The following is a 25513-nucleotide window of genomic DNA, read 5'->3' on the forward strand; positions in this document are numbered from 1 at the left end:
ACATAAAACCAAGGCTCTTATTATGGTGTCCACTCATCAAAGCTCTTATCATTTTTACTTTCAAAGAACAGAACGTGACAATTTGTTTTCTGTTTTAAACCAGGTCATTAAATAATTTTTCCCTTTCAGTGTAAATACTGTTTTCCTTTGTAGTGGCATTCTGTGCTGTTGGGTGCCCTGACAGCGCTGCACTGCTGTCTTCCCTGATAGAAGTCACAGTAAGAGAAAATAATTTTAGCCAAAACATTTTTGTCAGTGATATCCTGGTTGAAAATCCCTCTACACCTATGTCTCAGCTGCAAATCTGCCTCAAGACTTCCTGTAATCTTTCTGGTGAAGCTCCACTGCACACAAATTAAATCAAGAAAAGCTTTCATTGCTGTGAAATACAACAGAGAGCATTTCCCAGGCTATATGTCCTGATTAAATGCATTTTGCTCCCAAATTTCCAGCGCGATTTAGATTTTCATGTGTTGTTCTGTTGCAAAAATAGTCTTTTCTCAAGACCAGTCTGCATTATGCTTTCAAAACTAAAACAGTGTTGGAGGGAACCCGGAATACCAATACCAGAGATAATTCCATCACAGATCATTCCCCTTTGTTGGAGAAAGCTTGTGTTTTGGCCACCTATAGAGCCATTATCCAGCTCTCTGTGTGAACGTACAGGAAAGCACACGTATGTATTGAGTTGAGAACAACCAGTTTCACTTCACAGCTGTTAGCAGCCTGGTGCTCCTAGCTGAATACCTGATAAATTATTCCGTGTTTATTAATCACCATTTTATAGGCCAGATTTTTAGCCAGTGCACATCTGGACTGCTCTGCTGAGGTTGCTCCTTTGTATTATGCAAACTGCAGTCTGTAGCATATCTCACATTACCTAACATTCTCATATTTATAAATAAATTATTCTAGACAGATAGAAGCATTCTTTAATATTTTGACTGGAAAGCAGAGCACTGTCTTCTTTTGAAATGTGTGTGTTAGAATGACGGGGACATAGGACAGATAGTGAGCAAAGATATACAATGGGATTTTATTTTCTTGCATCCATGCATAACTGATCCAAAGATTTTAGAGTATAGAATGTAAAGTGCTGCTCAGCACTGGCAAAAGCACCAGGTGTTACCTGATGAAAAGAAATTGATTCAGAGTTGCAGAAACAAGACATTTCAAATGTCTTTAGGCTTTCTTCTGTAAAATCAAACACTTCTCATAGAATACTGAGGTTACCAAATTCACAGAACATCTCGTTGAACAATATGTTTCTGAACCAAAAGGCCACAGTGCTCAGTCTGAGGTCACAAATAGCTGTAACACCCAGCACACCCCATACAAGAATGAGCCAGTCACCTTATATGAGTCAGTTGTGAGTGACCTTGCTTGTCACTTTAGATAATTTTCACAAACAGACCAGTCAGGACCTATGGATCCAATTGTTAGTTGAGCAGAGTTTGCAAACCAGGACTTGATGGGCCAGATTGGCCAGCCCCTTATGTCTCCCATGTGCTGACAAAACTCCACTAACACTGCTGGTTGTACATGGAGGTACTTGGAGGGGCTGCCAGGCTCCCTGCTTCACATCAGATTCCCACCAAAAGGGATTCAATAGGAATCTTAAGCAACAGGACTGACTGTGCACCAAGCAAAAGCAAAGGAAGAAAAAATAACATAGCTGTTAATTGTTTTGATTTTAAAATGCACCTCATTACATGCAAATTTAGTTGTGGTTCTTTTTTTTTCCAGAGTACTCAACTTTTGAGTAAATCACACTGCTCCTGCCACTCACAGTGCTGTCAAATTACTTGTCAAAATCAACGTGGCCAGGTGGGCCCATTTCCAGTGCAGGCTACATTACCTGCCACTTTTGGATGTGTGTTTGTCCACCTGCATTAGAAAAGGGATATGAGAGCATTTCTGGGCTTTCCACCAGGCCAGTGATTTGTTAGTGTTCTAGCCATGCCAGTGCATGCTGAAGTGTTTTGTCCCTTTGAAACAAACCTTGTCATCATCAGAGAACCTATACGTTCCATCAATCTGAAATGATGCTTAATGATCTGCTACAAAATCCCTTTGGTTACAAACCAAACATTGTGCTGCTTTGCAGGAGAATGTAAGTGGTGTGAACAGTCACCTCCACAGCTCCTGTTCCCAGTTGCTCTCCAGCTTTGGCAAGGGCAGTGATACAAATTCCTTCATGTTCCCATTTGCAGGGTGATAACAGCACTAATGACAGCAGTGTTGACAAGGCGGGGTCATTTATCAGTCTCCTGCCTGACCTTTCTGGGAGCTCAGCTGCAGATGACGCACCAGGTGTCACAGGGTGCTGTCGCCTGCCCCAGGGGGTTGCCAGCTCCAGACCCCTGCAGCCTCTGTGACGCTCTCCAGAGAAGCAGAGCTCTTTCCATACATCAGGCACAACATTGCAGGTTGGTCATGGGTCACACAAGTGTGACGCACAGTGCTAAAATCCCTGAAGCTGTGCCTCCAGTGTCATCGCAGCCTCCTCAAGTTTCACCTGGTCTTCTCTTTCTTGGGGTGGGAAGTCCTCCTTCCATGAACAGCAGCAAGAAACTAAGCCCCCTCCTGTTGCTGTGTACATGATGAGTGCCTTGCAGAACAAAGGGATGTGCTCCAAAAACAGCCTGCAGGGATGTAGTATAAATTAAAGCAACATAACAAAAAAATGCAGATAGAGCTACTAGTACAATCGGCATTACTTTCTTCTTCTGTTGAAAAAAATCCTGCTTTTCATCTGTTTATCATGTTGTCAGATGCGTGAAGGGGGAAGTTTTCCAAACCAGGTGTCTCTCTTTGGCTGAATCTTTTATTTAATTATTTTGCAGAGTTTCAGCGAAGTGCCTCAGCCATTTCCTGGAATGAGACTGGGGGCAGGGGAAGGAGAGGGAAATGTTGTCAAGGCAACAGTAATCCCATTATTTTCTAACTTCTGAGTGCCTGCGTAGGCAACCTTTATCTTCTTTCTGAGCCGTTTTTGTACATAATAATAACAGCGACAATTATTCTCATCAGCTTTAAGAAAAATGTAGGAGGAATAGCGAAGGGACAGTAAGACATGGTTTTGCAAACAAAACAAACTGGTACCTTCGTACTGCTGATTGCTGGATATCCTGCTGCTCTGTTGAAAAAAGACTTTCAGGGCCCAACTGCTCTGCTTGCAGTGTCCTTCTAAATTGCCCTCCATCCGGACAAGATCAAGAAGCTCATTTCCTCATTTTGAAGTGCAACTGCCAGTCTCCACGCGCTCTGGTATTGAAATTGTTGGGCATATGTTAGCGTGCAGCAATCATTTCCCTCCAGATTTTACGGCTCATTGTCATTTTTCACACAACAAAATGTTTTAATGAGGAGGAAGGCTCTGCTTTATGTTTTGGGGAAGGTCCCTGGGGAGAGAACTGTAATTTCTGCATGATGGCGGAGACTTTTAAATCATATTGCATCAGTTATGATTTGTCAGATAAAATGAAGCACAAACTAAGCCTACAGCACATTCGTAAACCTCACAAAATAAAAGAAAAAAATAGAAAAAGAAAAAACTACCAGCCTTCCAGCAGTCCTGCTGCCTTTACATACTTTCCTTTTCTTCCTCTAGAGCAAGTGAAAATAGTCCAAAAAATTATTTTTCCAATGGAAAAAAATACAGTTCTATCAGTATTGGGTTTCAGGGTATAGAGGAATCTCTGGGAATCGCGGATTGTTTTAGGAAAAAAAGCACAGTGGAATGTGAAAGTCATTACTTGAGCAGATCATTTTGCCTTTTTATTCAAAAAACATTTTGTTTCCAAATTTATTTTGTGAATTTACATTTTTCTATTGCTTTCTTTCAAGCCTTTTCTGATATTTTCAATGCTGTTGCTCTATGTTTTTATATTTTTGTACTATAAAATAAGGAGGCACCATTTCCTAGCAAAGAGATCACTGGGCTACAACTAATGATGCCTAAATTCTACTGAGGACTTTGCCACTACACTTCTGGCCTGTGTGGTACATCATTTTATTTTTGTTTTTCTGTTTCCCAGCCCATTAAATGGGGATGATAGGTGATCTCGCTGATTAAGCATGTTGATATCTAGAATAAAAGGCACTGGGGAAAAGCTGCGTTTCATCATTTGTATGCTAAATATAAAATATATTACATAACATGATAGCTATGTGTAAGAAGTCTAAAAGGAGTAAAGGACATGAGAAAAGATCAAACATTATAGGAGATGTTAGCAATATTGATTTTGTCTTTATTCAGGTGGAAAGGTCACCAAATGTAAGAGGATTTTTTTCATGGAAAAGAAGATTTCCTCTTCTGTTTGGCACCACCAACCAGGACTTGTGCCCATCATTTGCCACAGGTATCATCCTGCTGTACTATCTCCCATATCATCAGAGCTTGCCACACTTCTAGAGGAAGCTGAGCTCATGTTTCTTTTTCAGGTATGCTCTGACAAGCCATGCAGCTTTGTACCTAGCTGGTACATGCGTAGGTACTGAATCCCATCCAGCACTGTACGCTAATTAAGTAAATGCACTTTGAGAACAGGTGTGACATTTAAAAAGTCCCTGCAAAACCTCTTTCAGCAAAACATCAAGCAAAACATTAGCAGCACTGTGAAGAATTTCTCAGAATATGAGATTATTTTACTTCTGCAACAACAGCAACAAAAATAAACGCAAGGCAGGAAGAGGAAAACATACTTGTTAAATAACAGCCAAATCAGTCGGTGTAAAAATCTGATGAGAAGTTATTGACTGCAAAGGAGTATACGTGTGCATACACCACATCACTGCCACGGAGACACAGGATGTTGTTAGTACAATGAGAACCTTTGCTCAGCTGTCATTAAACCGCAGGCTGTACTCACTCTTGGTCTGTTTGACTAATTCTCAGATACATTTCACAAAATCAGCTGTTCTGCTGGATAAGTTACACCAACTGCTCTCCCCCTGACAGGATGAGATGAGTTGCTTCTTGTTGATACTGAAGAAACCAGGCTGCACGTGCCATCTAATCCTCCCCACGCTCTCAAAAACAAAACACTGTGGTGGTGCATAGAGAACCTGGGCACCACACCAGTAAATGCTTAGATATGTCCTCAGTGACACTCCAGATCCTCCCACTTTGACCTATTGCAGGGTTTAATCCCACCTGCTATTAAATAAGCAGCAGGATTCCCATTGAAAAGAAGCTAAGTTCTCTTGTCATTGCAGGAGCAGGAGTATGCTTGGAGAAGTACTTTTTTTTTTTTCCCTCACTAATCCTGCTTTAAACAAACCCCGTGTTCCAAATTGCAATAATAATCAACTACATCACCCTCCCATAAGGCAGATGAAGTGGTCTAGGCAAGGGTCAGCACCGTTCATGCAGCTCTAACTTGAGCTGTTCAGAGCTTCCTCATTGCTGGGCTTGGAGAACAAATGTGAACGTTGTTTATCTGTCATTTTAATTACTGCCATAGCACTGGCATGGTGGAGAACTGTGAAGCAGAAGCTGGTAGCTGTATTTCCTGCAGTACTCCTCTCTTCAAAGGCCAATGAAGTAAAATACATGATACATTTCCAGCTCTTCCGCAGGCATCTCCCAAGTTATATAAGAAAAAAGGCTCTTTGCCAAGAGTTACGAAAGTCTTTTTTATGACCGCATACATGTATTCACATATGTACTATGAAATTACTGAGAAATCAGACACAGAAAAGCAATTTTTTTCAAAATTAGTAGCCAGAATTAGAAATAGACAATAGATGTCCTTACTCAGAACCTTCCTTTGAACATCAGGACACAGTTCAAGCAAGAAACACTGGTAGATTTAGCAAAATCCCAGACACATTACTGAGCTCTGAGGGGATGGGTTCTTTGCAAACTCTCAGCAGTTCCCTTGTCTGGTAGGCATCTGCAACACGCTGAAATACCTAGTGCTGCTCTGTTCTCACCTAAGCAATGTAGCTGACCTTTCCATATCAGTTCTTGTGCAATGTGTGTAGCATGATAGCTTTAACCAGGCAAGACAAATAAAAGCCAACATAACGTGGTTGCAGTCACGTTATCTGTCTGGGAGGCTTTCTCTATTGCTTCCTTAGCTTAACAGTGAATGAATGGCACTTTTGCAGATTTAACCTTTGCTTTATGTTACTTCTCCTTTCTCCGAGTCACGAGGATTTCATTCTCTGTTCTTCAGCTCACCTGCAAAAAGTACCATTTCCTTCTTCAGCCCCAAAACACGCACACACAGTGTAGAGACGGAAGAAACACTGCTATCATTTCCCCTTGGCCGATGCGAAGAGATCACGCAGCTAAAGGCAGCAGTGTCTGTGCCATGTTTACATTCCTGCTGAGCAGGTACAGACAGGGCACAGACCCAGATGTGCCAACTGGGGCACTGCTGTGCTCACACAAAAAATCAAGACATTGAAGTCCTGCCAAAGAGAAACTCAGGGGTCTTTTTGTAGCGTCCAGGGCAGGGATTAACACTCGCAATTGTGCGCAGTTTTTAATTTCCTTGGGGTGACATTTCTGATGCCATAAAGGCATAATTCTGTGGTTCATTTTGTTTCTACTTACCCAGCATATACCTCTCATAAAAAAGAGCAATAGATTATTATCTGACTTGCTCTTTTTTTACAGACAGCATTTTGCCAGGGTCGCTTTGTCCATTCTAAAGATGTTTTCAAAACACTACTCAAAAAGGGCTTTTATTCCAGTTTTAAAAGATGAACTCCTCTTTTCATGTTATTTCTATGAATGTCCAACATGACTCAAATTTTTCACATGCAATTCCTGAATATGAGTTTCTCCTCTTTTGCATATCTGAACACAACACAATTGTGTTAGGAGAATTAATGCAAGGGCGTTCATAAAGTCTGCCCTCTGAAATATTGCTCACACTGGATGTAATTGAAATGCCCAAATAATAATACATTTTTTAAAATAGGAACAACAATCCCCTTTCTAGGGATGCTTTATGATGCTGACTGCTTAAATAGTCTCACCAAGGGGGCTGCACATACAAAAGGTTTCAGAAGAGCTTGGATTCTGTTCCACCCTGATCACAGAGTGAGGGGAAATCTTTCTATAAGGAAATTTTCCTATTCATAAAATAAGATACATCTACAGCATAATTTGTGGAGGGGTATGAAAGGCACTGGCAAAAAGAGTTTCCTTAAAATTTAGATTTTGTTAGAAATCATTTGTTGGCTAGGAATCATTTCTCTTTCCCTCCACCACAAATAGCTGAGTCAGCAAACAAGATGATTCTTTGCATCATGAGGACAACATATTTGCCCCCATATAAGTTTCCTTTGGCTTTTTTTTTTTTTTTTTTTTTTTTTTTTTAATAGACACAGCTCATGGAAAGCGAAGTAGACCAAAACCACTACATTTTATGTGTAGGCACAATTATTTGGATAAGACAGGCATTACCATCCTTTCAGCAATGCCAGTGGTATAGCTAAACAGAATCTTGCTCTGCATCAACACAGTCAGCACCAAGGGTGCAAAGGTGGAGAAATGAGCAGGATTTTCTAAGCCAAGGAGGTGGCTTCCACCCAAGCCCCCTGTCCAAAGCTCCTCATCTCTTCCCTGGCCACATACACCTGACCTCCCTACCCACAAGCATGCACTGTGCTGAAGGAGCAAACTACCTACAACTACCTACAAACTTTATTTTAGTGTTAGTCCTATGAATTGCCACTCAGTGCTGACAGCTCAACTCCCTTGGTAAATTTTGCACCGTTTGAGTTTCATTGATCCTAGCAAGGAGGGACAGAAACATTATTACTAAATTGTCAGTGGCCCACATTCTAGTCTCTGGCTCAAACTTCTAGAATTTATGTGGGAAAAATCAGAGGGACGCAATTTTTAAACTTGTAGCAGCTTCCAGTGAAACCAACAGTGGTTGCACTGCGAGTTAACCACGGTGTCTTCATTATGGCTTCTGCTGTTAGACCTTCACATCTAAGTGGGGTTATTATAACAAACTTCATTGAAGCTGAAAGCTTCATACAAGTGGAGAAATGATACCTGAACCTGGGTGAGTTGAAGTAACTTCCTTAGGTCATGCATAAAATCTGGAAATGAGCTCAGATCTAGTAAGCCATGGTCCTGTATCTGTGCCCACACAGATGATGGCCATGAGTTGTTCTACAGAATGACAAAACTGAAGAGGAAAAGCCGCTTCCCATCAACAGCAAAACCCAAGCTTAAAACACAAACTAAAGCTTAGTGCTGCAAAATCCCTTCATGCGCCATGCAGGAAGATCACCTGAGTAGGGGGAGGGTGAAATTCACCCTTGTGAGAGTCACTGTCTCCAAGTTGGTGCAGCTCGGTTTGCTGACTGTGAGCAAAGCCTGGCAGTAACCGCGGGCAGTGACACAACATCCTTGGCAGTTGCAGCTTTGCTGGAGCCAGTTTCCTGTTTCTGCTCCCTTTGCAAAGCCAGAGAGCATGCTGGGGAGGATGTCTGGCAGCAGTAGGCATGGCCACCCCCTGCCCTTTTGACAGAAGTGAGAGCAGCTCCCCACATTTCTCAATTACAAGTCCATCCTGTCTCTAGCTCTGCCCTCTGGCAGGAGGCATTTTTAAAATTATTTATTTCTTTGGCCGGCATTGCCAAGAAGCCTGGAGCTGGCTCTGCAAAGCATTGCTGAAATTCCAAAGAAAGGCGTAAGTCTGAGATTTATGTTAGCTTTGGCTCATAGCTAAATCTCACCTGCAGAGTCCAGATGGCCTCTTTCTGCCTTCACTGGATCTACTATAGTTTAAGATACCATGTCCGAAGGCTTATCCAAATGTAGGATTTGTCCAAATGATAAACAAGAGTTCAGTTCATGCACCAGCAGAAACCCTGTCTCTTTCTGACTGCTTCTGGGTTACACAAATATCCCCGTGAAATACAGTAAAACAGATCTGGGGCCTGGAAAGCAAAGGGTTGCAGCAGCTGCCACACTTCGACTCAGAGATCTTTTGTCCGAGGTCACTGTGATGCATTGCTCTAAGAATCATAGATTTATCTGTTCAGTGTGCCAGCTCTTGGCAGATCTACAGAGAAATACACAACACATAGTGCTGCACTTTGACAGCTGCTCTGTCACAGACATACCTTACAGTCCTGTTGCTATTTTCCTGTTCAGCTCAGCTGCAGCGAAGTTGTCTCAGGAAGAGTGGAATCAAGGTCAGTGGGGCACTGGGGTCTGCTGAGAGTTTTCAGCAGGGCTCTACCCCCACTGTTTATAGAATAGACAGTTCTATTTATTTGTCAACACCTAAGATATTAGACCAAAAGCAGAATACTGTCATATTGTCAGCAACCAAAACAAATAAATAAAAAAAAAAAGTCACCCCAAACCACCAAAAAAAAAAAACACCCGAAATATCAAGCAGGAAGAACACTGGTGTGGTTTGTAAGGGTTTTTCAATTTTCAATTCACCTGGTATTTTCTGCTAAAGATTCGAACAGTGTGATAAATTTCACATATGAAGGCCCAGTCTTTTTTTTTTTTTTTTTTTTTTTTTTTTTTGAGACATCTTTGGCTCAGAACAGTGAGCTGTTCTCTTTTGAATTTAATTTCTCAAATATTTCTTTACCACATAGACACAGACCGCAGAGTCTGATTTCTGCATCAGTGCGCCATAGACTGAAAACCACTATGTTAGGATATTTGCAGTTGGAAGCAATGGCATACGGATTCATAACTCTGGTTCTCTGCTGAGAGAGGTAGTTGAATAGCACAGCACTTGGCACCAGGCTGGAAATAGGAAACTGCAAAATCTATGGTCTCTGGCAAAAGTCTGGAAAAACAAAACAAATGTTAAGAATCCAGGTCAGCTGCACTGGTAGCTGACTGTATATCCTTCAGATGGTCTCTGTCACCAAACACACAAGCGTCTCATCTGAAGTGAGCTTTAATTGCCCCCACACAATGTGAATACATAAGGTATCCAGTGAGACAGCTATAAAATATATCTAGCAAACCACACAACAACTGACAGGATATAGCTGGCTACTGCTTGAAAGATTAATGGCAAACCACCAGTATCCTTCATGCCTAGCTTCATGCAGCTTTGTTTATTATTTATTATTTATAGGGCAGCTGAGAGAAAATTCTAGGATGATTGACCTCTATTTAACAAGTGTTACAGTGTGCATGAGGGAAAGAAAGGAAAAGGCCATGGGTACCTTCTGCATAGGAAAAGCTCATGAGCAAACAATTAGTACTCTAGTAGCTCTCACTTTCTGTAGGAATCACATAAAAGGATAATGTGAGTTTATTTGCCCAGAAACAACAAGCCACAATTCTGACAAGTATAGTGTGCAAGAACAAAGGTCTGGAAATGCTATCATAAAACATTTGAGCAACAAAGACTTCAATGGGTTCTCGTGAATGGCTACTTCACTCTTCTGGTTGCTCTTCTTCTCTTATACCAAGGATAGGCAGCACTTTTCATAGAACTGCTTTGAGATTCAGGGAGATAAGCCTAGATGGCTTTTACAAGAGATCATAGAATGGTTTGGGTTGGAAGGGACCTTTAAGATCATCTAGTTCCAACTCCGTGCTATAGGCGGGGACACCATCCACTAGACCAGGTTTGCATGTAGACTTAGTGACAAATGGAATATAAGAGCTTGCAGGCATAGTGCTCTTCACTTACCAAAACCAAGGCAGGTACATGAAAAAGAAAAAGAACAGGAAAGAAAATACTCCATAAGAACTTATCTACTCACTCAGGATACACTTTTATCTGTATTTTATGGAGACATATGGTATTGTGACATCTCTTTCTTTACAGTTGGATGGTTTATGTGTCACTACTTAATGTTTCAAAACAATGGTGAGAAAATGGGGGAAAGCCTGTTGTTTGTAAAAATCTCTGCATTTTCAGGAATGTTCTCCCTTCCTAGAGGGAAAAGATCCAGCTACTATTCCAGTAATCCATTCTGCCGCATTATCAGCTTGATCAGTTTCTGTTTTAAAGTCATGCAACTAGCACCACTTCTGTGCAGGCAGCAAACTTAAAGCATAAAAGCAAAGTGTCCATCTGAGTAAGACCACTGCTCCATGTTGCAGGGTATTCTTATGGTTACTGTTTGAGAGGTGCGCAGGAGTGAGGACACTGCTGCCTCCTCCCCCCTTTTAGGGATGTCAGATGGCACCTCCTTACCTTCTCACCTCTTGCCTCAAGTACCCATGAAAGTGTCTTTTCTCTTTCTCAGTCCTTTGATACCACCTGCACTAAGCTGCAGAAGGTTACCAACTATTGTAGAAATAAATGCCTTCTTTTGCCAATTTTTAACTGATTTACAAATTTCATCAGGTAGTGCAGACACACAGTTCCACATTCAATGTATCTATTACCTTCATTTTAACATAAACCTAAACTTTCTCTTTTCCAAAATGGACAGTTCCAATATTTTCAATCTCCTCTTTTTATGCAGCTGCTCCATCTCCTTGATCATTTTGATTGCCCTTTTCTGTGCCTTCTCCACCTCCATTAAATCTTTCTTCAGACATAAAGACCAGGACTGCACATGGTAGTTAATATGGGGGCACATCAGGTTTTAAATAGCAGGAAATCATAGCTCCTGTTCTGTTCCCAGTATCCTTTCTGATGATGCCCAACATTTTGATGGCTTATTTGGCCATGCTGCACACTGAGTTGATTTTGGTGCAGCAACGTTCCAAGATCTCTTGCCCGAGTTGTAATGACCAGTTTCAAGACCAGCATCATGTAAGCACTATTTAGATCGTTAGATTACTAATCCAAATATAGAACTCAAACAGAGTTTGATACCAAACTGGTTTTGATATCATACTTAAAATTTAAATGCAAAACCAGCTGTTTTTATGGTCAAACCAGCTTTCTTATGTTTTTGATTGTTCTAGGCATTGCATTTCCAATAATTGTACAGAAATGTCACCACAAACAACATGTAAAGCAGCTATATTCCTTCAAATTAAATATTGGATGTCTAGGTAAGATTTGATAGATAAATTTCAAGGATAAAGCCAAAACTGAAGCAGGTCATCAGAGGAAGTTTAGTTCTGTGCTGAAGGTTGCAGTCAAACTATACATCATGAATCTTACTTTAAACTGTAACACTGGAAGGAATTCCACCTATTGTAAACCAGACTTATTTATTGCCTTTGCAGATATTTTTTACCAGTTCCCTGTACTCATTTATGTGCATGCAATCACCTGCCTCAGACGGTGGCTCTAACTCCAAGTAAACTTTACTGTTTTGCTAAATCTGCTCTTTGTTTTCTACCAGGATGTTTTGGAAGTGGACTAGACAGCAGCCCTGCCGACTGCTACAAAAACAGCATTTACCAGACTGAGGAACTGATGCTTGTGGATATGTGCCAAAAACAATTGACCTGGTTATCCTGAATGAGTAAATATCAGAATATCGGTTGTAAAGGATCTGAGAGAAATGTACTGATGTCTTGGTTCTAAAATCATGTCCATTTATATTTTTGCCAAAGGGGATTAAAAAAAAAAAACACCAACAAATAAACAGAATAGTCACTGTAAAAAAAAACACTGGTTGCTTGTTTTACACTGTGTAAACTTCACGTTGTTGGAATAGCCTTGCTGCTTTGCCTCTTTATATGAATCTGGTCTATTGAAATCTGTTCGAGCTAAGGTGACCTGTTTGAAATTGCTGCAAAGGCTGGAGAGAAGGTTACCCAGTTTGAAGTAGTGCTATTGGGCTTCAGAGTCCTGAAAGGAAGTACCCACTGATTTATTTTTCATATTTGCCTAGTCTTTAATAACTTCTTACCTTCCTCTGCCCCCTACTTCTTCTGAAAGCCCATGCAAGACTGAGATAGGGACTCCTATCCATTCAGTACTCTACTTCTTTCCATGAGCAAAACAAAGAAATATAGGTGCACATCTACAAGGCAACACTGAGTATGTCGAAATCTCAGCTCTGACATTCTGTGCTTGTCAGTGCCTGGTTATATCAAATATGTTCTTCATAAAGATGACAAGCAAGATGTTATCTGTTCATATTCCCCTGTCAACCAAATAAAATTTAACCAAGAAAGAACTCAAGACTCAGCAAAAAACAAAGCACAAATCTCAAGCACTGAACACTCAGCAAATATAATAGAACCTATTAACAATAACTTTTATTCCGGTTAATGCATTGTTCTTGAAATATATAAAGCAGTAACAGCAGGTGTATCATAGTACACGTATGTGCTTCAACAGCTGGTCTCTGCTGGAAGCAAGTGGAGAAATGTCATAGAATCATAGAATCATAGAATTCATAGGTTGGAAAAAACCTTAAAGATTTAGTCCACCCACAATCTAACCTAATCTATCAACCACAATCTATCCTAACAACCCTCTGCTAAATCATGTCCCTTGCACCACAAGGTGCACCACATCCAAATGGTTTTTAAACACAACCAACTCCCTGCAGAGCCTATTCCAGTGCTTAACAACCTTTCTGTAAAGTTTTTCCTGACATCATTCCATTCCATGCAATGGAAAAATTGCCCTTGGGTTTCCAGTCTCTGAGATCCAGGACTAGATCTGGCAGAGATAGCTTTCTAGATCTTTTCCCAGAGAAGTGTGCTGTCCTCCAGGAAGATAGCAGAGCGAATAAATAAATAAATAAATAAAACCATGATGGAAGCTGCTCTCTACCAGTTTGGTTGATAAACCTACATGGGCTGGTAGAGCTGTGCTCTGACTCGAGTCTTATGAGGCCACTCATTGCTTCTCTGCTATGATAACAGTACATACTTTTGTTCATGAAACATAGGGATGAGTCCCTGCTCAAATAGGGATACCATAAGACATCCAGAGATCCCTCCCAGTGTTACCATTCTGTGACTTCTTCATACCACAAATAACTTGCACCTGTTTGGGAGGGTCTGCCACACACATACAAAAAAAAAAAAAAAAAAAAAGGGTTGCTAAGATCATTCTGATTCCCCATCCCTCTCAACATGGATGGAAGGATTTCAGCAGGGATCTCCATCAGTGTTATCGAAGACATTAGCCTATGGGAGCACCTTTGGCTGTGAGAGGAAAGGATAGCTCTTTTAAGTTAGGATGTGATGCTGCTGGGAATTAAGAAGGTCATTTCTACAAGTGGAAACAAATTTCAAAAGCAGGCTGATTCTTGTTTGATGTTTTCAGACATGTCAGCTTAAAGCTAATCAGGCAAAGTAATTTTTTTCTAGTCCTTTGAGTTTTGAGATAATGTGTTTTGCTGTCTAAAGGACTTGATATTAGCTCTACCATAAACAGGCATGAAATCTGAGATGTCTTTTGTCTCCTTGTGATTCAAGCAGAGACCTGTAGCATTTTAAGCCCAGCAACTGGTACAGAAAATTGACTCGATCCAGATAAAACTGAAGTTTTATTTGTAAAAAATGAACTGGTTGTCAAGGAAGTAAGTAAAGTCAAAGAGTTAAAGCAAATCAGTGCTGAGGGAAAGTCAAAGAACACCACTGCCATTTTTATTTGTGTAAGTAAAGAACATGTGAATGCTTCCTGACTTCTGCATCATTTCCTGATGAGGGGTGGCCAGCTGCAGAGATTGTGCAGGACTGCCACGTTCCTCACTGATGCTTTTGTAACAGCAGCATGTTATAGTCCACAGCTTTCAACTTTCAGGGTGGTGCAGACTCTCAGGACCTTGTAGTGATCCTCCTAACATGTCATCACTGCCCATGAGAACAGAATCAAGCCCCTTGTATCAACCTTGCCTTGATTTCTGTAAATGCACACTTAAGAGGAGGGAATGGAAGAGGGGAGAGCAGGGGGTTCTGTTGGCATTGTAGTTGTATGAAAATGAATTTGTGATTGTCACCTCTCCTAGATTCTGATGGGAAAAAATCTTTGTTTTTTTTTTCCTTAGCTCAGAGATGTCCTTGGCTGGAATTTAAGGTTTAGAAATTAGAAAATCAGATCAGGCTTAAAGAAAACAGTTGAAAGCCTTAAATGTCATTTGTATATTAAGTACCACAAAAGTATATCTGCTATTCCATTCCCCTCCCAGCCCCAAGTTAACATCTCAGAGTGATTTCTGTCAATTGCATCATCTCAAGCAACCTGCTTGAGGTTGCTGCTGCTCTAGTTGATATTTTACCAGCAGTCTGTTGACAGTCAGCATGTATTTCTACCCCTCATGGTAAAGAAAATGGTTTGTGAGAAAGCCATGGGGCTGGACACTGATAGGAAAACAGATATATATAAACATTACATATCTGAATAGCTCCAGACCAGGAGCTAATTTTTAACAATCTTTGTCAGTGTGGGCAGACACGAGCAAAACGTTGAAGCCATTTATAATTCCAGTCTACAGGCAGAAAGGTTGGCAGTGGAAGGCCTTTATTTTCTGTTAGGAAAAAAGCCTTTCAGTTAAGGAACAACAGGTTTAAAAAATGCTCAACCACTCCTCCTGAGTAAGGGCCAAGTCCAGCTCCATCCAAGAAAATTTTGGAAGGTGCTGTGAAAGAACTGCCACATTTTCAGGAAGAGCAGACTTCTTGCATGAGGGTGTGTGGCAGCTGAGTTTGCATGGAGTTAAACAGTAACAGCCTTTTTGAGGATGAACCCTCCCTCCCATCCTTCTCCTTCCTTTCACCACCCCACCAGCCTCTCCATGGGATTTGAAAGCAACCAGCAGCACCCAACAAACAGCAGCTGCCACCAGTGATGCAAAGAGCATCCGTCCCCACAGAGCACAGCAGCCCACCACAGCAAGCTGCATGGTGCAGGTGGGGAGATGTACAGAGTACATCACATGGCCCAGCTGCAGTCAAACCACACCACAGGCAGCAGGCAGCAGGCAGCTCTTCTTCCTTTTTCTTTTTTTTTTTCTTTTGGAGCAGTCTGATCATACATAAGAGCAGTAGCTAAAGACAGGTGAGGTGATCTCTGCTCTCCATAAGAGTTTTCAGTTGGATTTCACCTCAGGTGGCAAACTCTTGGCTAGAGAAGCTGTTTTCTGATGGATTTTTTTGAAAGAATCGGTAAGATGCTGCATACCTAGATCTTTTTCTTTCTTTTTTCTTTCTTTCTTTCTTTCTTTCTTTCTTTATTTTTTTTTTTTACTGAAAAGAGCTTTTCTCCCTTCTGGTAGTTTTTGGTTGTAACAGAAAACCTTATCATGGGGAGTAAGCACCCCAGAACACACAGCGAGCCTGCAGCCACGCTGTGAAGCAGGTGGGGTGGCATCAGTGTGCCTTGATGCCCATGGTGTCATCTGAAGCATTTTGGAAAGCAGAGCAAGTGACCCCTTGCACAGGTAGCCCATGTACCACCCAGCCCTGCTCATACCTAGAGAAGCCTAGAGCTGGTACCACTCGAAAAGCAGCCATTTGTGCCAGACTCAGCCCTGCTTTGCTCCCTCCCTCACCTTCCTTCCCCCTTAAAAACACTTTCTGACCACCAGAAGTCCTGCTCTGGGTTAGATGTTGCCCTCCAAGCTTCTTTCAGGAGGAGGTGGTTTCCTGCTACAGGAAGTCAGAGTTCTCCTTCAGCTTCACTGAAGTGAATCACCTCCTGTTCTTCACCTGTATTTTCAGCAAAACTGCTGAGTTACAATTTTCAGGCATTTTTTCTTAATAAAACAGTAGACAAAATGCTGCCCTTCCATCAAGCTGGCTTTTTTTCTCACGTGCCAAGTGAACGGCAGAGAGAACAGTCAGCAACTCATCAAAAAGAGCAGTTTGTCTCTCACTGCCCGTGGTGCTCTACAATGAGATGGCAGCTTCCATGTCACCCTGCAGAGAACAAGCCCTCTCATTTCAATGAAATGCAATAGTGAATGAAAAGACTTATCTATCCCTGGTGCACCATCCTTTTTTTTTTTTTTTTTTGAAACCACATAGTCTCATATCTCAAAAGTTCGAGATTCACATCCAGATCCCTCAGAATCCTGACATGAAATTTGGTATTTTATTATCAAATCTATATGCTTTCTTCTCATCTAGTTCAGATAATCACTTCAGATAAACCCCAGTTTTATCCAAATGTCTTCTAACATTGCCAGTAAATCTAAATTTTTGGATACCCCCTCTGGAACTGAAAACAGTGAAGAGTTCCTAGAAAAAAAAAAAAGTTGTATCACACAGAAAAAACAAAAATCTTACTATATGTAATCAAATGCTAAAAAAAATGACCAAGACAAAATATGTCTCAGTAAGCTGAAATTTTCCTGAAAGCTTTTGGAGCATTACAAAGACAAAGCCCTTTGACTACAGCAGCTTTGTTCTCAAAGCTTGTGAAGGTTGTTCTCATTTGCTTCCCTTCTGTAGCCCTACTCTGTCTCTACTAGGAGTGGCTGGCTCACCACATTTTGGACATGTCTATGTAAGGGAACATGACATCTGGGGTGGGGAAAGAGGATGGGGAAAGCATTGCACAACAGCACAACATTGTGGCTATTCAGTTAAAACATGTGCCAACTTCAGTGGTTTCATCCGACTGTTTACAAAAAAGGGATATGGACAGAGAAAAATGCGAACACTATTGAAACTTATAGTGTGGGCATTGTGTAAATCAGAGATTTTATGGAAAAAAATAACAAAGTCCTGTGTTCTTAAAAGTACTAAACAATGGGAATCTATCTATAGCATCAATTAAAGGCACTGAGCAAACCAAATTAAGAGGAGGCCTTCATATCCATGCATGCAAACAACTGTTAGCAAAACTTCGGGGATACTTCTGTGGGAAAACAAAGTAAAAACAGATCATGAACTCTAAATATCCCTCCACACCATTAAAGTGTTTTTCATTCTCATCAGAGTGGAAGCAAAGGGGCTTGGATTGGGAAAATGCAATTTATGGCATAGCACTGCTGGCAGTGACTAGATCAGTACAAAAGAAAAAATTACTACTCATCACAATCAAAATGAATTGGAGGTGAAGGGAATGAGAACAGGGAAGTCTCAGGCTGCCAGAACACAAGATGAGTTGTATATACGGTTCAGTCTTCCTTGATAACCATGAACTCTTCAAGCCTACACGTGAAGTAACGTGAATTATCTTAGCCCACATTCACTGATTTTTATACAGCTGTGCATACTCGTGCCTTGGCTGTGGCATTGAACAAGCATATATAAATTTGCTGCAGTAATTATGAACAGTTAATTAAGATACAATAACTGAACTATAAGTCCAATGAAGTAAGTTTCAGAGAGATAAGCCTGGTGAGGATAGGTGGAGGAAAGGAAGCAATTGGAAGATTTGGAGAAATCCCAGAAATAAGCAAAGACAATGTCTCCAAGAAGGAAAAGATTGAGAAAATAGAGACTGAAGAAAGAGTGGGTCTTGTGAAATATTGCAGTCCTCACGGAAATCATCTATCCATGTTAAAACCAGAGAAGAATACATGAGAAAGATACTAAGGCAAACCAAAAAGGCATGGAGGATGTAGGCATGGGATGTATCTAGAAGGAGAGGTGGAGGTACAATCTCCAGACTGTTCTCAGAATATTTTGTTAGGAAGAGCTGATTCTTTTAGATTCAAAGAACTGTGCAGGCTGCAGACATAAATATTTGGCTTTCAAAGCAAACAAACAAACAAGCAAACAGAATTTTGGAATGGTATCTGACTTAGAATAAGATACGTTTTGGTTGTGTAAGGACACTGATATAGCTAAAGCCACTTTTTCCATCTTTAGTCCATCTTTAGGAGATTTATTTCAGAGCCATTGCATCACTATATACACCTACAATGTTGTAAACACACCCTTGGGGCATCTCACATGAAGCTTTCATCTCTGGCACGCACTGGGCTCCAACCTTCCCAACACTGCTCCTTGCATTGACTGCTCTGCAGCTGGGTACACTACAAAGGCAGGAGGGAAAGAGCCCACTGCTTGTGCAGCAGTGTCTTGTGTTTGGAGCCTGAAATTACATTATTTCCCAAATATGTGACATAATCACATCACCATGTATTCCACTGCGAGAATCTCACTCAGTTCTTAGAGGTCTTCATGTTGTCAGCCCTGGAAGTCTGCTAACAGTCTCTGTGATAAATGCCCAAGGAAGGACTTTTGATAGGACAGCAACATTCAACCACCAGAAACAGGGAAGGGACTTTCTAGTTTTTTAACTGTAGTTATTGCTTCACTCTTGTTTACCCTATTCTTTCTTGTCAGTTTGAATAGGAATTTAAAAGCAGAACTGAATTTTTTTTACATAAACATTTGTGGTAAGTGCTGAGCCACAAGAGTGTCGCAACCAAAACACAGTTGCTCAACGGCACCTGTTAGTGCAATTACTTTGACATAAAATGTGTTCTTTACTGTTGTCTACAGGGAAAACCAGCAGCAACCTGTTACCCTGCAGCTCCAGCTGGCAACAAAATTTGTTACCTTGATCTTGCATAATATTACAGATGAAAATAACAGAATTCCAGTGATCAAACTTGTTTTTCACTTATTACCGAGTGCAGACTCTAACTCACAACCAGATAATCTTGAGAAACAAGACTAAACCAAGCTGCTTATTTATAGATAAACATTTTCATGGGACTTGAATTTATATGCATCAAGGAAAGTATACCTGAGGGTACATTCTTCCTTTATTTTTCCATGGTTGAGTTAATGCTAGAGAGAACACAGAGTTTTAACAGCAGTTATTTATTTCTTTGTGCATTCTCACAAAGCCTTTCACACTCCTAAGTGGTGGACACTCCAAAGCAGTGACTAAAAGCAAAAGGGCAACCATATAATTAGGATCAGATTAGAAGTTCTGCCGAGTTTCTCCTAAATTACTACCACCGTAAAGTGCAGGGTACAGATGTTACCCATACATTTACGGTTAAAGGGTTTTACTGTTGTTAAAGGCTATTTCTTAGAAGGCTGTAAAAGATAGTTCAAGCAGGTAGGAACAAGTCATGAAGGTTCTAATTCCGTACAGTGGGGCATGGAAAATATTTTCAGGTTTGTAATGTTAAAAAAGGTGATAACAGCTTAGTGTGATAGCTCAAGAAGAACCATCTTCTTATCATATCTAAAGGGATCCTGAGCCATTTAGGGAAGCAAGCAGACAGAATGATTAAAAAATATCTATCTACCTATCTGTGAAGTGAAAAAGCATGAGAGAGATGCCAAAGTCATCACAAAATATCTTCATGATCAAGACTTCAGGTTGACTGTCCAAACACCTAAGGTCAGTACTCAGAATAAGCATGGGTTGAGGGCTCCTCTCACAGAAAATGCTCAATGACCCATAATGTAAGGTCTTACTGTGTGGATTATAGTGGAATGAGGTCTACAGAGAGAAGATTCATCCCACCATTTAATGGAAGAGCTTAGAGATGGTAAAATTTAGGTAATTATGTTGCATCCAACAGGGTCAAGGAAAATAGAATTAACTACTAGTCCTGTAATAGACAAAAAGAAGGTTCAAGAAGAAACGGAAGTTGAGAAACCCACAAATGGGTTCACAAATCTAGGTCTAGGATCTATTCACATCAGTGAGTAGGAGACTTGGAAGGTTTGTTGTTCTTTTTCCTATTTTTATACATTCATTTTACCTTCAAAATTGGAAGAGAAAATCTGGAGAGGAAAAAAATAGAGCAAAAAGCATACAAAAGGACACCTGAGGAAAAAAGGTAGTTCTTTATAACTTGCAAAGCTAACATTGTATAACAACAGAAGGAATAAATGTCAAAAAAAAAAACAAAAAACCAAACCCAAAAAAACATTGTGTACAGTGCTAGAAAAAGGGCATTACTCATAGCCTGATATAAACAACTAACAACTCCCATCTGGCAAGAAAAGTCTTTGCAAAGGGAAATGCACTAAAACTCTTGCCGTTGATAACTGAGGCCTGTTATGGGAAATGCCTGCAGGATCCAACTGTGATTGCAGCAGAGGGAGGGGAAATGACATGCTCATGTCCAAAATAGCTCGGAGTCCGACAGCCTTCGAGGCATTTCAAAATAGCACACATTCAGAAATGAATAGCAAGTAAAAGTGGACAGCGGGTACAATGCAGTTCAGGCAGCTGAGCTCTGAGATGGCTCCTTGTACCTGCCTTATTCATGACTGAGCATCTGTGTTGCCATCATTCCCAAGACTCTAGCTCCAGAGCTGGGATGAGTGGAGCAAAGGGGCAGTGCTTCAAATGGAAAAGCACAGGTGAGAATCTATGGGAAAATAAAAAGAGAAACTAAAAATAAGGAATTTTATTTAATTCCTGAGAAGAAATTCTCATTCATATAGAGTTTGAGCCAGAGCCCACCAAAGCCAAAAAGAGCCTTGCTGTGAGATCCAGTGGGCTTTGGCTCACGTCCATAGGCTAAACGCTTTCTCTGGCAAGTCTACAAAGTGATTCAGCCTCAAACTGCTCAACACAGCCAAACTCAAAGGCCCTATTCATATTCTAAAAAAGGCAACTGGACATCATTCCATGGTCCCAGTTGCACAATTGTCTTCAAACAGGTGGCAGCAACAATATCTGTTGCCAGCCAGAAAACCAGAGAGAAAGTCTGGAGCCTGTGCTATAGCAAGACTGTACAACTAACATTCATATCGTGGAACCAATTTAGCATTTTCCATTGAGATTATTCTCTTTGAAAACACTGGTCAGGCTTTCTCTTCCACTGCCCCTCTATGATTTCATTGCAGAACTAATATATTCATCTCTTCTTACAGGAAATCACATTAGTGTGTGGAACTGATACAGCAAACAGTAGTAATCATGGTAAGACACTTGAGGGGCTTTCCATATACAAGAAGAATGATAGCTAGAAATTAAATGTTTTTGGATAAAGCTGAGAGGAGTTTGGAGAAAAGCATGTCGCAGAACAGGAATTTCTGGTGGGCAGAAAGCAGATATTTTTATATATTCCCCAAGATGGATGCAAATGAAAAGGCATAAGAACATTATTGGACTAATCTTTTGTAGATAGAGGTTTTTTAAGCACTATAGTTCCCAGACTTTATAAAACAAATAACCCCAAAACAAATATATACTCTGTGGGGAAGAATGGAGTGATAACAGAGGAAGCACCCAGTCAAGGCAGCCAGTAAAACCTCTATCAGGGTCTTCCAGTCTGTGGCAAGAGAAGGCTGAATTATACACAGACCACACTGGTCTCTGATATAAAGTCTAAAACGCGAAGAATACAGCTCACATTTTGCAACCTCTAAGCAGAAAATGGCTATTTAGGTTTTTAGCTGGACCAAGTCTTTGTGGTATGTTTCTGTCTCAGGAAATTTAAGGGGAATAACACTTCACAATTCACCAACATGATGGGGGAGAGACTAAAAAGTTATAGGAAAAGAAAAGACAATTGACATTTCCATTTTGACATTTTTTAAATTGGAAAGCTTGTCTGGAAAAGCTAAAATGTTCATTCAATTTTATTTTATAAGTGATTTTTTAATTTTCCTTTCAAAACACCATTATTTTGTTTTAAAATTATCCAGCTAACAAGAGAAATTATCACGGTTTAAACAAAAGGTTTTGAATTTATCTTAATTGAATAGTTTCTGTTCTACTCAACTCATGTTCCTCTCTTACTTTTCAGATTTGGGCGAATGAACAAAAAAGATGTTATTCACCTGTACTGTTTGAATGAAGACATGGGGTGTATGTCCCTGCAGTGATGCTCGATGAGAATACGCAGTATCTTAGCAAGGGAGGAAGAGCTCCTTAGGAGAAAAATGCTGCTTAATTCTCTGTTGCTTTCTGCTTGTTGCGAACTGTTCGTGCAGAGTCAATGTCTGAAGCATATCTTCACTCTTTTAAGACAGTATTCTTTCCCCTTTTCCTCCTACTGCTGTAAATTACAGGACAATATAACATGGGCCCAATGGGTTCTCACCATGGATGATGGTACAGCACCAAGTCCTAAAAACTTGTGGGTGTGACAAAAGCAAATAAAACTAACTTTCCAAAGGATTAAAAGGCCAAGATTTGATTGCTGACAGAGGAATCTTGGTCATGATTTAAACCACTGAAAAATTGCCAGAGTCTTCATTTGGCACAGGAATTCAAGTATGCACCAGCCTCTCTATGCACAATGTATTTCCTTTTGTCCTGAACTTAATGTAGGAACATTTTTTAGTTTCCTTTTTTTTTTTTTTTTTTTCCCCCTGGGCAAGGACACCAGAAGGAAGCCTCCTTTCTGTGGCAATCAGTACATGTAGGAACTTGTTGAGAGAGAAACAAGAAGTGAATTCCTATTTGCATTTCTGAACTTCTGCAGTTTCACTGTTTTAGTGCTTCTAGCACTAAAGAGTTCTATAAGTTTTCCCATTTACACTTTTTGTTATCTGTCAGAGAAAAGCATCTTGAAGAACTTGCCTACTGTTAGATAAAAAAAGCTAAAATTCAGCTTGTGATAAACATTCACATTTAATAGAGTTTGCTACAAACTTTTCAAAGCAGGAAGAAAAGGAATTTTAAAAAATCTAGGTAAACAAAGGAGTAGGTCACACAGCTAGCTCCAAATATTCCCCCCTCAAGCTCTGCTTCAGCTTGGTAGAAATGAAAACAATTTTTTTCCCATCCCCCCTTCCCCCTCTCTGGCTGTGAGTAGAACAGGCTAGCAGAAAGAAAATTCCCCTGGTGAACTGTAACCCATGTTTAATAGTCTCGAGGCCAAATTATACAACTGAATCAACATCCTTTGATCTCTTACTATCACTCTTCTATAATTGCATCTCACATAAATCACTTAGATTTCTCCAAATTCATCCCATTCCATTATAAACACACCCAGTTGACTGTGCAGTTCTAGTCTTGTCTCTGAGGTCCTCCCAACCTGACAGAAGGCACACTGACCTTGCCCAGGAAAAAGGACAACGACAGGTTGTGCAGGTTTACTTTCCCAGGCAATTCTAGACATACAAGAAATTTATAACTGAGAAGTTTAAACATGTTGTAAGAATATAAACATGCTGTATATAGTACACAGTAATATATTCTAACAGGAACACTGCAGGAGCTTTGGCAAACAATCAAACAGCATTAAAAAGTTCTCTTTCCTCACCCCATATTGTAATGTTTTTGGTTTCTTATTGTCAAATTAAATGACTACATGATATAACAAGAGTTGAAGGGAAAAGGTGTACTGCAGAGCCCCTCCAATCACTTGCCAGATCTGTAGATAATTAATTTTGCCCAGGCATATAGTCTATTGTGTCACATCTCTACTGTATTCTATTCATACATACTTGAAGTGCATTAAAACAATGCTAATGTTGCAGAGTCAGCATGCAAGAAGATGAAAATGCCACAATTAAAGCTGCTGGGGCAACATCAATCCAGCCCATTGATGTGAATGCAGTGAGGTGCAGACTGACTTATATAACTTCAGATCTATTCCCTACCATCTCCCAGCCTGCCTGCTATTCAGCACACGCAGCAGACTCAACACACAGCCATGTCACATTCGTTTTATATTTTCTTTGTGAGAGTTGATTACACTCAAGAGGAACGCACACGTACTCTGGCAGTGAGTTTCTCAGATGACTGCTGCCAGCAAGGAACTTGGCATTTCAGTGCAGTCTGTATCTATCCATAACGCACAGGAGAAGACTGTAGGCTTTTGACCTGACCCTTCATGCCCTGACCAAACTGTCCTGTTCCTGTCTCTCTCCTCCCTATGACTTCTATGTTTTTTTCTCTCAATTCCAACCTTCCCACTCCAACAACAAAATATTCTCTTCTACTGTATTTGCAGTTGCAATCCTCTCCACATTTTCCATGCAAATACCCTTCATTCCCAGCACAGCTTTCCTTATTAATTTTTCAGGCCTTCCCAAAGGCTTCATTTTGGTCTTACCTTCCCCACTCCTGATATTTCTACTTTCCACCAGCAAGCAATTCCAGCTTATCTTTCATGATCTTTATCTGAGAAAGTAACCCCATAACCACAACCAGGCTTGAACCTAAGTTCTTGATGTTTTTGATAATGCCTTGTACAAGGCAAACCTATTCCTCTTCCAGACCACCTGAACAGTCAAAAGAAATTTCCTTACCTCCCACAAGCACTCTTGGCAGCAGGGTAGCTCCCTTCAACCGGGAAAAATACATCTGAGAAAGTCTTGATTTAAGCAAGGCACCCTGGAGAGAGCGCTCATCTGCTAACCACAGTTTTTTTTTTTTCTTATTTTTCTCTTTCTTTTCCATTTCTACCTTTTCTCTTTGTTTTTTTCTTTTTTCTTTTTTTTCTTCCTTTTCCTTTGTGCCTTTTCCCTGTTTTCTGAGAGTTTAGCTGCCAAACCTTAACAAGTTTCAGTGGAGCACGTGTGAAGAGGTTTTCCAAAATGTTCACACTAGCTAACACCAGCCAAGTCCAATGGAAAAGAAGGCAAAAAGATAATTCCTTAAAAGAGAAAAAAGTATGCCATGCTTCAGGATGCCATTTCAGAGCTACAGAGGCCCAATACTTCTCCAAGCAATTCACAGTGTGGTTGAAGGTTTTTTTACTAAGAAAAATATCTTTTCTCTTAAAAGTGGTTTTTAAAAGTGGCTTAACTATTTTGTCTTTAAAGTTTTTTTTCCAGAAATATTCC

The 25513-nt window shown here is 40.4% G+C and overlaps 1 long non-coding RNA gene across 4 annotated transcripts in view; it reads right to left on the reverse strand.

Annotated features, from left to right (window-relative positions):
• Positions 1-1011: 1011 nt before the first annotated feature.
• The window catches only part of LOC122189936, a 50271-nt gene continuing 25769 nt past the window's right edge, over positions 1012-25513 (reverse strand). For 2 of the 4 annotated variants that reach the window (XR_006182029.1, XR_006182028.1), the window contains 2 exons: positions 3106-3267; positions 1012-2885 (listed from right to left, as the gene is read on the reverse strand). This is a non-coding gene — a long non-coding RNA (uncharacterized LOC122189936). Of the gene's footprint in view, positions 2886-3105; positions 3268-4707; positions 5705-25513 lie in introns of those variants that run through there. The other 2 variants (XR_006182030.1, XR_006182027.1) reach the window with 2 other exon arrangements.

The sequence above is a fragment of the Lagopus leucura genome, unplaced genomic scaffold (assembly GCF_019238085.1).
Source record: "Lagopus leucura isolate 7727_CA_CO unplaced genomic scaffold, USGS_WTPT01 Super-Scaffold_100159, whole genome shotgun sequence".
NCBI classification, from domain to species: Eukaryota; Metazoa; Chordata; class Aves; order Galliformes; family Phasianidae; genus Lagopus; species Lagopus leucura.